Genomic DNA, 10,279 nt, shown 5'->3' with positions numbered 1-10,279 from the left:
TGAGGCTGGGGTGGGGAGGAAGCTGTGGGGCTGGGAGGGGAAGGACATGGCTCAGCTTGTGGGAGGGATCGTGCTGGCTGTGTCTGGAGTCCTGTGTAGCCTCTTCTGTGGGAAGTTCCCATGGATCAGTGGGGCCTGAATCTCTCCTGCTCCTTTGGTCTCTTTGGGCTTCACAGGAGATGTCTGGTGAACTGCCCTTGGACTCTGGGCCCAGCACCGCTCAGAAATTATTCGCTACCTTCAGAGAGACAGGGCACAGCTCAGCCTGTTGGGTAGGCTGGAGACTCACACTTCACTCAAACACCCAACGCTGAGGTGCTTTGGGAAGCACAGTAACAAAGAAGAGATTTAAGTGAAACTAAGCAGGAGAAAGAGACAAATTTCAAACAGACAAAGAAAACAAAACATACTTTGTAGTGACTTAAACTGAACCTTAACAAGTCACAATCTTTGCCTTAGCAGTTTCCAGACTAACATCTCAGCTTTCCTATCAGACCTTCTTTGATGTCCCTGTAGGGTACAAAACCACTCTCTCGAATCCGCTGTTTTGATTGCTTCATCTTCTGGTTTCAGACCCTCTGTTCTCCTTCTGGGCTGCCTGGACCCTGACTGTAACATCTCTCTGGCCCAGCCTCTTACACAGATGTGTGCTGCAGCGAGCCCAGCGCACGGAGCAGTGGGGACAGAAGATCTCATCCTGTCAGACCAAGAAACAGGGGTCCCAGTGAGGCTTAGATGGAAGATCCCAGGCATGTCCTGGAGGTAAGAACTGTCCACTCTTCTGGGCACTTGGGGCTGTTGCAACAAAGAAGGGGCTCCTGTTCCATAGCCTATTTGTCCTTATGACTGTGTTTTTTTATTCTCAGAGGATGCGTCCGGGACCCTGGAGACTGTTTCGTGCAGGAGGTTTGAGCGGGGAGAGATCACTCACTGTCATGTACCATGGCTCATTAACCCGGGTGTGCAGGGTTCCTGGGAGCAGCCACCCTCCAGCACGCCACCTGGAAGCCTACGAAAAACTGCTTACCTAGGACTGACGAAGTCCAGACCCAGTTTGAGGCTCCTATTGGCAGAGTCCCAGAGCAGCTAATCGGCCCCTAGGACCTCCTTAAACCAGCAGCAGGAACAAGAAGCTGTCTGAACACCCGAGCTCCTCCCTGCCCCCTCTGGACCGTGTGTTGGCTGTTCCTGCTCCCACTCCCCAGGCTTGATTTCCCGGCATCCGGACTCAGGGTGACTCATCTGACTTGAGGTGCTGAACACAATTTGGTCTTTTGCTTCTGCTCTTCCAGTGTCCTGACCCAGCTGACTCTCGACTCCTGTCTCGTGAGTGTGGACTCTGCCTCTGCCCACTAGATCTGGCTGCCCATGACTCGGCCATGACACTGACTTTTCTACAATTCCTCCAGTACCCTTTTCTGCTCTCCAGCTCTGCTCTCCCAGCAACACACACCGATCCCTTGGCTCCCAGAGTCCTGCTTGCCTGCTAGTCAAGGGCTCAGGGGGAGAGCTTGTCTTGCCCCCTCCCCCACCACAGCTGCTTTTCCTCAGGGACTCACTCTAGCGCAGAGGAGAATCCGTCCTGGCCGCAATTCAGGAAGTCACAGAAGGGACGGTCTGCTCAGCTCCCTCTGCAATGCCACTGCCCGAGACCATTACGAGTGGGTGCCCAGTGACTGCGCCGGCAGCTCCTTGAAAGACTGCTGGGGGCAGGGTAGTCGTGTTTCCCGGTGACCGCGGGAAGCCATGCAAAGAGTGCGGCATTGAGGAGACTCTCCTGCTGTCCCAAAGGGTTTCTGTTCTCCTGCACGGTCAGACCGTGGGGCCGGGTGGCAGAATGGGGAAGAGCTGGTTGGTGATGAGTCGGAGGAATCACCATAGAGGTGGCAGCAGCTGCAGATCCTGGGGTCCCTGTGGTCGGGTTACCATGCGTCCGGATTTTCCCGGACATGTCCGGCTTTTTGCGTTTTAAATCGCCCTCCGGGAGGAATTTGTAAAACTCTCCAAAGGGCCGGGATTTCCCTCCCAATGCAGCACTCTGGGGGCAGGGGGTGGGGAGCTGCGCGCTCTGCGGGGGAGCGCGGCACTGTGTCTGGCTCCGCACCCCAGACACACTGCTCAGAGCAGCAGGGTACGGGGGCCGGGTGGCTGGAGAAGGGTATGGGGTCCCAAGGGGCAGTCAGGGGACAGGGAGCAGGAGGGGTTGGATGGGTCAGGGGTTCTGGGGGGAGCCTGTCAGGGGGTGGGCATATGGAGAGGGGTCGGGGGAGACAAGGGACAGGGAGCAGGGGGGTTAGATGGGTCGGGGGTTCTGCGGGGGCAGTCAGGGGACAGGGAGTGGTTGGATAGGTGTGGGAGACCCGGGGGTCTGTCAGGGGGCAGGGGTGCGGATAGGGGGCAGGGCAGTCAGGGGACAGGTGGGGGGGAAGTTCTAGGGCGGCAGTTAGGGTGGGGGGGTGTAAGGAGGGTGCAGTTGGAGACAGGGAGAAGGAAGGCTTGGATAGAGGGCGCGGTCCTGGGGGGGGGCGCGATCAGGGGACAAGGAGCTGCGGGGGTTGGATGGGTTGGCAGTTCTGTGGGGGGCAGTCAGGGGGCAGAAAGTGGGAGGGAGTAGATAGGGGGCAGGGCTACAACTGCCCCCCCCCGCCCCCAGAGTGTCCTCTTTTTTGAAAGTTCAAATATGGTAACCCTACCCTATGGGCCAAGCCTCCACTCCTGAGAGTTCAGGCGAACCTCCCCCTGTTCTCAGGGAGTCTTTGGACAGAGGACTCAGTGTTTCCATCAGGCTTCTCAGTTGCAAATGCAGCCACCCAAAGACGTGAAGAATGGAAGCGAAAGAGCAAAGCTGGACCCTCCGCTGCGCTCCTGCAATCAAGTGAGCCCAGCCTGGGAGAGGCGAGGTGTCTGCAGGGAGCCAGGGGAGGAGAAATAAATAGTTCATGATGAATCCTAAGGGCTTTTTCTTCTGTGGTGAAGGGTTTAAAATGGGTCTAATTACTATCACATTCAACTTTACAATGGCTGTGTCTGATTGAAGGGCAGGTCTGGAAAGGTCAGAGGTCACTCGAGGAGCTTCAAGTCTCCGATTCTGTCCCTATTGCCTGCTTTGACCAGCTGAGCTCAGCCAACACATCCCTCAGGTGGTCGCAGTGATGAGCTGTTTCCTCCTTTTTCTGGATTAGTCGCCAGCATGGGGACAGGATACATGTGGCCAAGGAAATGGAGGGGCGTGGGGGTCTCTTGCAGAGGCATGCAGAGAACTTGCAGAGTTGCCTGTTTATGCAGCTCCTCTTGGGGGAGCACGGTAGGGTACCGTGCACGCAGGGGCACCATTTCAAATTTTGGTGGTGGGGGGGAGGATAATTTCACCATGATTCAAAGGGCTACTTCGGCACCTGAAAACTCTAGTGTTTTGGCAGATAACTTAGCAAAGAGCTGACAGGAACACTTGCCAGACTGCTTTCCGGGGAAGACAGCTGTAAGAATGGATCCAGGGAATGGTTCTGCATCTCTGAGCTGTTTGGACAATTTCAGGGAACATTCCAGATGCAAGAGAGAGATTCCCCAAAGTTATCCTGGGTAACCCTGAGAGAAAACGATGGAAAACTAGCAGATACCTCATCTCTGCTGTCACTTTGAACTGATAAACTTGGACTGTCCCAACCTGTTCATGTATTTTACCTGCTTTCACCTCTCAATAACTTTCACAAATAAAAGAAAGAAAATTAAATAAATGACGTAGTGACACTGATATAGAGCCGTAGCGGAAACCCGACCTCCGAGTTGTCCCATTGAAATGGAATTATTCACAGCAGTCATTAAAGTTAAACATGCACGTAATGGTTTCCAGGGCCGAGATTAAGGCCACAGCTTATGAGAGGGGCAGACGCAAGAAGAGAAGAGCGGTGCAAAAACTGAAATACCACGTGGAACGTGGCCCAAACAATGCATCATGAAAAATAAACTCATCTTGTTATATAGTAATAGAGCTGGTTCAAAATGGTTTTACACTGACAATGCAACCTTTGAACTAGAAATGCCACTTTGGATTACTTTGATCATTTGAAAAGAGTTCCCTTTTTTAAAAAAACATTTTGGATTTCCCTGCCCACTTGAGAGAGAACGTGGAGTTTTTCCCACCAAAACTAAACAGAAATTTGATCATTAAAAACATTTGCAAATAAGTTTGAAGAATATGGGGCGGGGGGGGGGAATTGGTTTCTTCTTCAATTTTCATGACCCTCCCCACCCCTGCTATTTTTGATCAGTTCTAATTATGAATAAATGTCTGTCTGTCCATGAATGATAAATATGTCTGCTCCTGAAACATTTACAACAATGGCTCTTCTGAGGAGCACTGAGGTCACATTACGCAGAAAAACACCCAGGCCTGCAGGGTTCACATTCTCAAAGACATAAACCGCCCCAGGACGGGAATGTAACACACAACAGAGCGTGACTGGCCCGTTTTGTTGTTGCTGGCAAATTGTGCTTTTTTGAGGTGGGGGGGAGTTATATTTGAAATGAGTTCTTCATCCTCTCCCACTCTCATCCATGGGTGCTGGAACAGGGGAGACCAGGGCCCACCAGTTTTTACTGGCCATAAGTGTGAGCGACTGGATGAGGGGGGAGAGAAGGAGCGGGAGGGGGGCGGTGTTTTGGGGGAAAGGGGTAGTGTGAAGTGGGAGCTCAGGGAGAAAGACGGCATGAGGGGGGGCCTCGGAAAGGGACGTTTTGAGGGGGCCGGACTTCGAGGAGAAGGGGTGGCACAGGGGCTGGGCCACAGTTTGGGTGCCAGCAGCCCCCCACACACACACTTTTAGGAAGCTTTTGCCCATCTCGCCCTCATCTCAAATCAATTTGTTACAGTAAGAAAACTTTGAGCAACAAGGAGACTCAGAGACCCACAATATAACCACTAAAATCCTCACCCGCCCCAAGAGCTGGGCAAACAGAATTTTTTGGTCGCTGACAATTCCAAAAAAAGAGATGGAAAAAAACTGGTTTCAGGTTGAACAAAACTAAAATTTTTTAACCAAAAAGCTTAAAAAAAACCAAAAAAAACACAGGAACATTTCAAGGGTTGTAACTTTTTGAATTTTTAAAATAAAACTGAAGGACATTTTTAAACAAAAGATTGTTTCAAACTGAAAAATCAAAATGGATTGTTTGGAAAGTGTCTAAACTAAATGCTTCGACTTTTTAAGAACTCGGGGGTGGGTCTGGACGTGAACAATTCAGCAGACCGGATATGAATTCGCAAACTGCTGAATCTAAAATAGGTTTAGATGAAAAGTTTTGCCTAGTCTAGTCCCCACCGTTGAGGGGCATCGTAAGAGGGATCAGCTCTTCTAGCTGGTTCCCCAGCCCAAGTCTGTCTCCATTTAATGGGTCCCTCCCCCCACTCCGGTTTAGGGTTGCCAATTTTAATTGGACATATTCCTGAAGATTTTATCACATGACAATTAATCTTTAATTCCTGCAGACTCCCGGTCATCCTGGAGGATTGGCAATGCTACTCCAGTTTCCTGGGCCACACCCGTGTCCCCACCTAATGGATCCCTTCCTCTGGGTTCCTGGATCAAGCATGTGTCCTCCATTAGCAGGTCTCCTTCCCCATTCTCCAGGGCTGGGTCTCGATTCCTGTTTCTGGTTCCCTGGGCCTGTCACACACTGCGGGGAGCTCAGATTCCTGTAAATCCTGCGGACTTCCAGGCTGCTGGGAGGGATGAGTCAGCAGCTTCTTGAAGATGAGTCGCGAGTAGGCAAACACTTTCCCTCTACCTTTCCAAAACCCACATTCGTATAGTGAGACTAGCACCCCCACCACTGCCACCACTCCACGCACCAGGAGACGATTCCACGACGCTGGCTCTGAAACAAAAGAGAGAGAAAGGCCCCATGACTAAGGGACTCCGTTAAATCATCCCACTGCTGCCATGAGGCTCCCAGAAGATGAAGACGTTCCTGGGACACAGTAAGAGCTGAGTTGGGTCGTGTGCACATGGTCACCACTCAGAGCAGCGGGAATGAGATCTCCAGGCTCATTGTCCTCAATGGCCAACGTGACGGAGGTAAAAAAGTGAGCCCGGCAAAGCAGCCCCTGTTCCAGAGTCTGGGAACTGTGATTTTTAAGATGCTCCGGGATGGGGTCCCTCAGTTCTTAAGGTTAGAGGGGACGGTTAGGATCATCTACTCCAGCGTCTCCTGAAGCGTGGGGAAGGGCTAGCCATGGTGGGAAGGGTGGGGTTTGAAGATGTATACAAGAAAATGGGGGGTGGGGTCGCTAACACATTGCTGACGGGTTAGGGGCATGATTGGTTTCTTTGCCTTGAGGAGGGGGCTCAGCTTTTAAAAGTTTTGGGAAGAATAATTTAGTCTGAGCCCTGGCATAACCCAGGCAAGAGAACGTCGCCTACTCATTCCTGCACCCAGTCCAGTGATTTATGGCACTGACTTGGCATTGAGAGGGATTTTATCATACGCTGAAATCCAGCTGCAGAAGGGAAAGGGCATTAGAAGCTGAAAGACCCCAGAAGTGGCTCTGGTTTTCTACTCAAAATAACCACCCAGGGCTGATTTTCCCCGGCCCAGCACCTTGCAGTCATGCACCCAGCGCCTAGTGAGTGTGGTGTGCAGGCAGGCTCCCAAATCCAGACAGCGGCACTTCATATCCCCATTGCCCTGGCGTCAGGGACTGCCCTGAGCGCCCATCCTGCAAACACATACGCACCTGAACCCTCCCACTGCCATCCAAGGCTACTCCTACAGATGGAGTTAAACATGTGGCTAAAGCGTTTGCAGAGGTTCCAAAGAGCTGAGGCTCTGTGCAAAAGGAACATTACTCCAGTTATTCCAATCTTGGGTTTATGAAATGCTCCTGCCCGCCCCCTCCCTTCACAGCTGAGTCTCCCACCCAGTGGAATTCTCCAAGGAACTTCGCACTCCAAGAGACAGAGGTGCCTGAAGTGGCCATTAGCCTCTTAAGTCCCTTTGGGAATTCAGCCCTAATCAGGACAAGTCCTCAGCTCCCTGCAGCTCTTCCGTTACCCAGGTCGCACTGTGCAGGTTTCCTCTCACCCATTAGACTTCATTTTTAAAGGAAAGCTGAGATGCAGGAGATCAAGGTGGTGCTTCCAGTGAACAAGTACCAGGTCACCCACCCCATGGGATTCAGCCTCGTATGGTCCTTGCTCCAGACCCCCAACTCTGTGGGTCTCAAGCAGGGGTACACGTATCCCTGGGGTACACAGAGCTCTTCCGAGGAGTATGTCAACTCATCTAGATATTGGCCTAGTTTTACAACGGGCTACATAAAAAGCACAAGTGAAGTCAGTGCAAACTAAAATTTCAGACAGACACTGACTTGTTCATACTGTTCTGTACGCCACACACGGACATGTAAGTACAATACTTATTTCCAATGGGTTTATTTTATAATTATTTGGTACAAATGAGTCAGCAATTTTTCAGCAATAGTGGCTGTGGCAACATTTGTATTTTCATGTCGGATTTTCTAAGCAAGTCCTTTTTAAATCAGGAGAAACTTGGGGTACGCAAGACAAATCAGACTCCTGAAAGGGGTGCAGTGGTCTGGAAAGGTTGAGAGCCACTGCCCTAACTCACCTCACAGCCTGGGACGTCTTCTCGACTGACACTCCGCAGGGAAGTTAGAGATGAAAGACAACACAGAGCCCAGCTTCCCACTACGGGGAGGAGGAGGAAAAACTCACCCCTGGGCCTTTCCTTGTTACACGGACCCACAATGACACGGACTCTCTCTCACTCTGCAGCTTCTCAGGCTCTGCTGCCGGGAGCAGCTGCGGGTGGATAAAAGGCAGCACGGTTCTGTCTGAGACGCGTGCCGCGGAGCTCAAATGGATCTGCCAAAAAGAAGCGGCCGAGATAGAAACAGTGCAACTGAGGATCCATATTTGTGTATCTGTAATGTGAAGTACCCCCTGTTTAGTCTCCTGGGTAGAGCCCTACCAAATTCACCCATCCAGTTTGGTAAATGTCATGGTCATGAGATTTTTAAAAGTCCTTTAAATTTCACAGTTTTAGCTATTTCAATCTGAAATATCACCCTGTTCTAACTGTGTGGATCCCATCCCAGAAGAGGGTCAAGGGGCGGGGTCTCAAGGCTATTGGGCGAGGGGTGTCACGGTATTGCGACCCTGACTTCGGCACTGCTCCTGGCAGTGGTGCTACCTTCAGAGCTGGGCTCCCGGCCGGCAGCCACGGAGCTTTCTGCTGCTGGGGGAGGTTCCTGGCGGTGTCTCTGATCTGGCCCTGGGAGCAGCCCATGCAGGGGACGAGGTCCTGTTCTTCCCCAGCCCAGCCCGAACTTGCAGCTAGAGCCTGGCACACGGTAGGAGCCCCTGCCCGGGACGCTTCCAGCCCTGCCCCTCCCCCATTCCAGAGTCCAGCACTCAGAGGTTAAAAGGGCCTGGAACTGGCGGGTGGTGGGGTTCCCTCCTGACCACTGCGCTCGGGGCAGTTGCCCACATCACCCACCCGTAAGATCCGCCCTTCCCCTCCACCTCTCCCACCATGCCACCCTCACTTGTGCACTGTTGCTGGCAGCAGCGCTGCCTTCAGAGCTGGGCACCAGACCAGCAGCTGCTGCTCTCTGGCCGCCCAGCTCTGAAGGCAGCGTAGACGTAAGGGGGGCAGTACTGGGACATATTCCCCCCCTCCCCCGCCGAGCCAGATTTCACAGGCTGTGATGCATTTTTCATGGTCATGAATTTGGTAAAGCCCTACTCACGGGGCGGGACTGGGGCTTTAGGCAGAGCAGAACTCTGGGCGGTGCTGGGACTCAGGTGCCCCACGCAGTCACAGTTCCTCTCCTCGGTCCTCCTCACTGGGCTGGGGCCTTGGGGTGTAATTTTTAACTGCCCCAAACCTGCAGTAAGTTAATACCCTGCAATACTTCCCAGGGTACCCAGGGCTGGGAGGCACCTCGCCACCACCTGCCCTTTGCCTGAGGGAGCCTTTTCTGTGCCTGCCAGGGGTCAGCTCCAACTCCACTGGCCACACGCACTCGCTGCTGGGCCTGCCGTCACTGCAGGGTAGCAATAGGCCCACTCTGCCCTCAAGCCCTATGAGCATCTCTCTGGAGCGTCCAGTCCCTGGTCCCCTGGGCACTGGCAGGATTCACAGATTCACTATTTCCAAAGGAACAGTAACATCCTCGGCCCCAGCTTACCAGGTCCAGCTCAGATCACTGCTCCACTTAACACACAGCGCTGCCATAGGCTCACAGCGAAATCACCCCTCAGTTCAACAAAGCCAAGCGTCAAGTAGAAGTGTTGGAAACAAATGGTTACATATAACAAAGTCATAACATGTGTTCTAGAGCCTAGAGCAAACTAACAAGGTATTCTCCTGTCTAACCAAGTACAGCTCACCCGAAATCCTTGCAGCACTTCACAGCCAGGCAGGTTTGGACCCTTCTTTCATGAGACATGCGTACGGTCAGTTTGTCTCCGAGGGGATGGATCCAGTAGGTCTCTGCACACCGAGAGAGATCAGACCGATCCTTTGTCTTTATGCTTAAACACCACAGATGGACACACACACAGCCCCCTGCTGTAAGTTTCTTCCTGTAGATTTCCCTTTTTTGTGGATTTTGCAATCTAATTTTGCACCTGGCTCACTGCGCAAAGAGACATCCAACATCAGGCACACAATACACAGATGGTCAGACAGGGAGGTAACTTCAGTTGTCTCCTGTCTGAAAGGAGCATCTGGGGTACATCACCTCCTGTGACCTGCCTTAACTCCGAGACCTTAAGGGCATCATTGTCCGTCTTGAGACACAGCTTCTTATATAGTATCTGTACAGAGGTCTTGCTCCGATTATAGTGACCATTGGGCTACTGGCTCTTGACACAGAGCTGGCAAACCCGCTTTGTGAACTATTCTGTAGACCACTGTGACTATCAGGCATCTCAACCAGGGGAACATGTACTCCTGGCCATATGCAGAGACCTTCCAGGTGATACATCAACTCATCCAGATATTTACCTAGTTTTAAAACAGGCTACATAAAAAGCACTAGCGAAGTCAGTACAAACTAAAATTTCAGATCGTGACTTGTTTACACTGCTCCTGAAAGAGGTACAGTCATCTGGAAAGGTTTAAAACGACTGATGTAAAGATCAGACCCAGGGGATTCCTGGAAAACCTTCTGTGCTGCCTGCCACTTGGCACCAAGGGGTCCCTGGGTCACATGCATCTTTCCCCCAAACTCCATCTCTGGGCAGGCTCAGCT

The sequence above is a fragment of the Lepidochelys kempii genome, chromosome 14 (genome assembly GCF_965140265.1).
Source record: "Lepidochelys kempii isolate rLepKem1 chromosome 14, rLepKem1.hap2, whole genome shotgun sequence".
In the NCBI taxonomy this organism is placed as follows: domain Eukaryota; kingdom Metazoa; phylum Chordata; order Testudines; family Cheloniidae; genus Lepidochelys; species Lepidochelys kempii.
The sequence above is the reverse complement of the archived record's forward strand: the minus strand, read 5'-3'. Positions refer to the sequence as shown.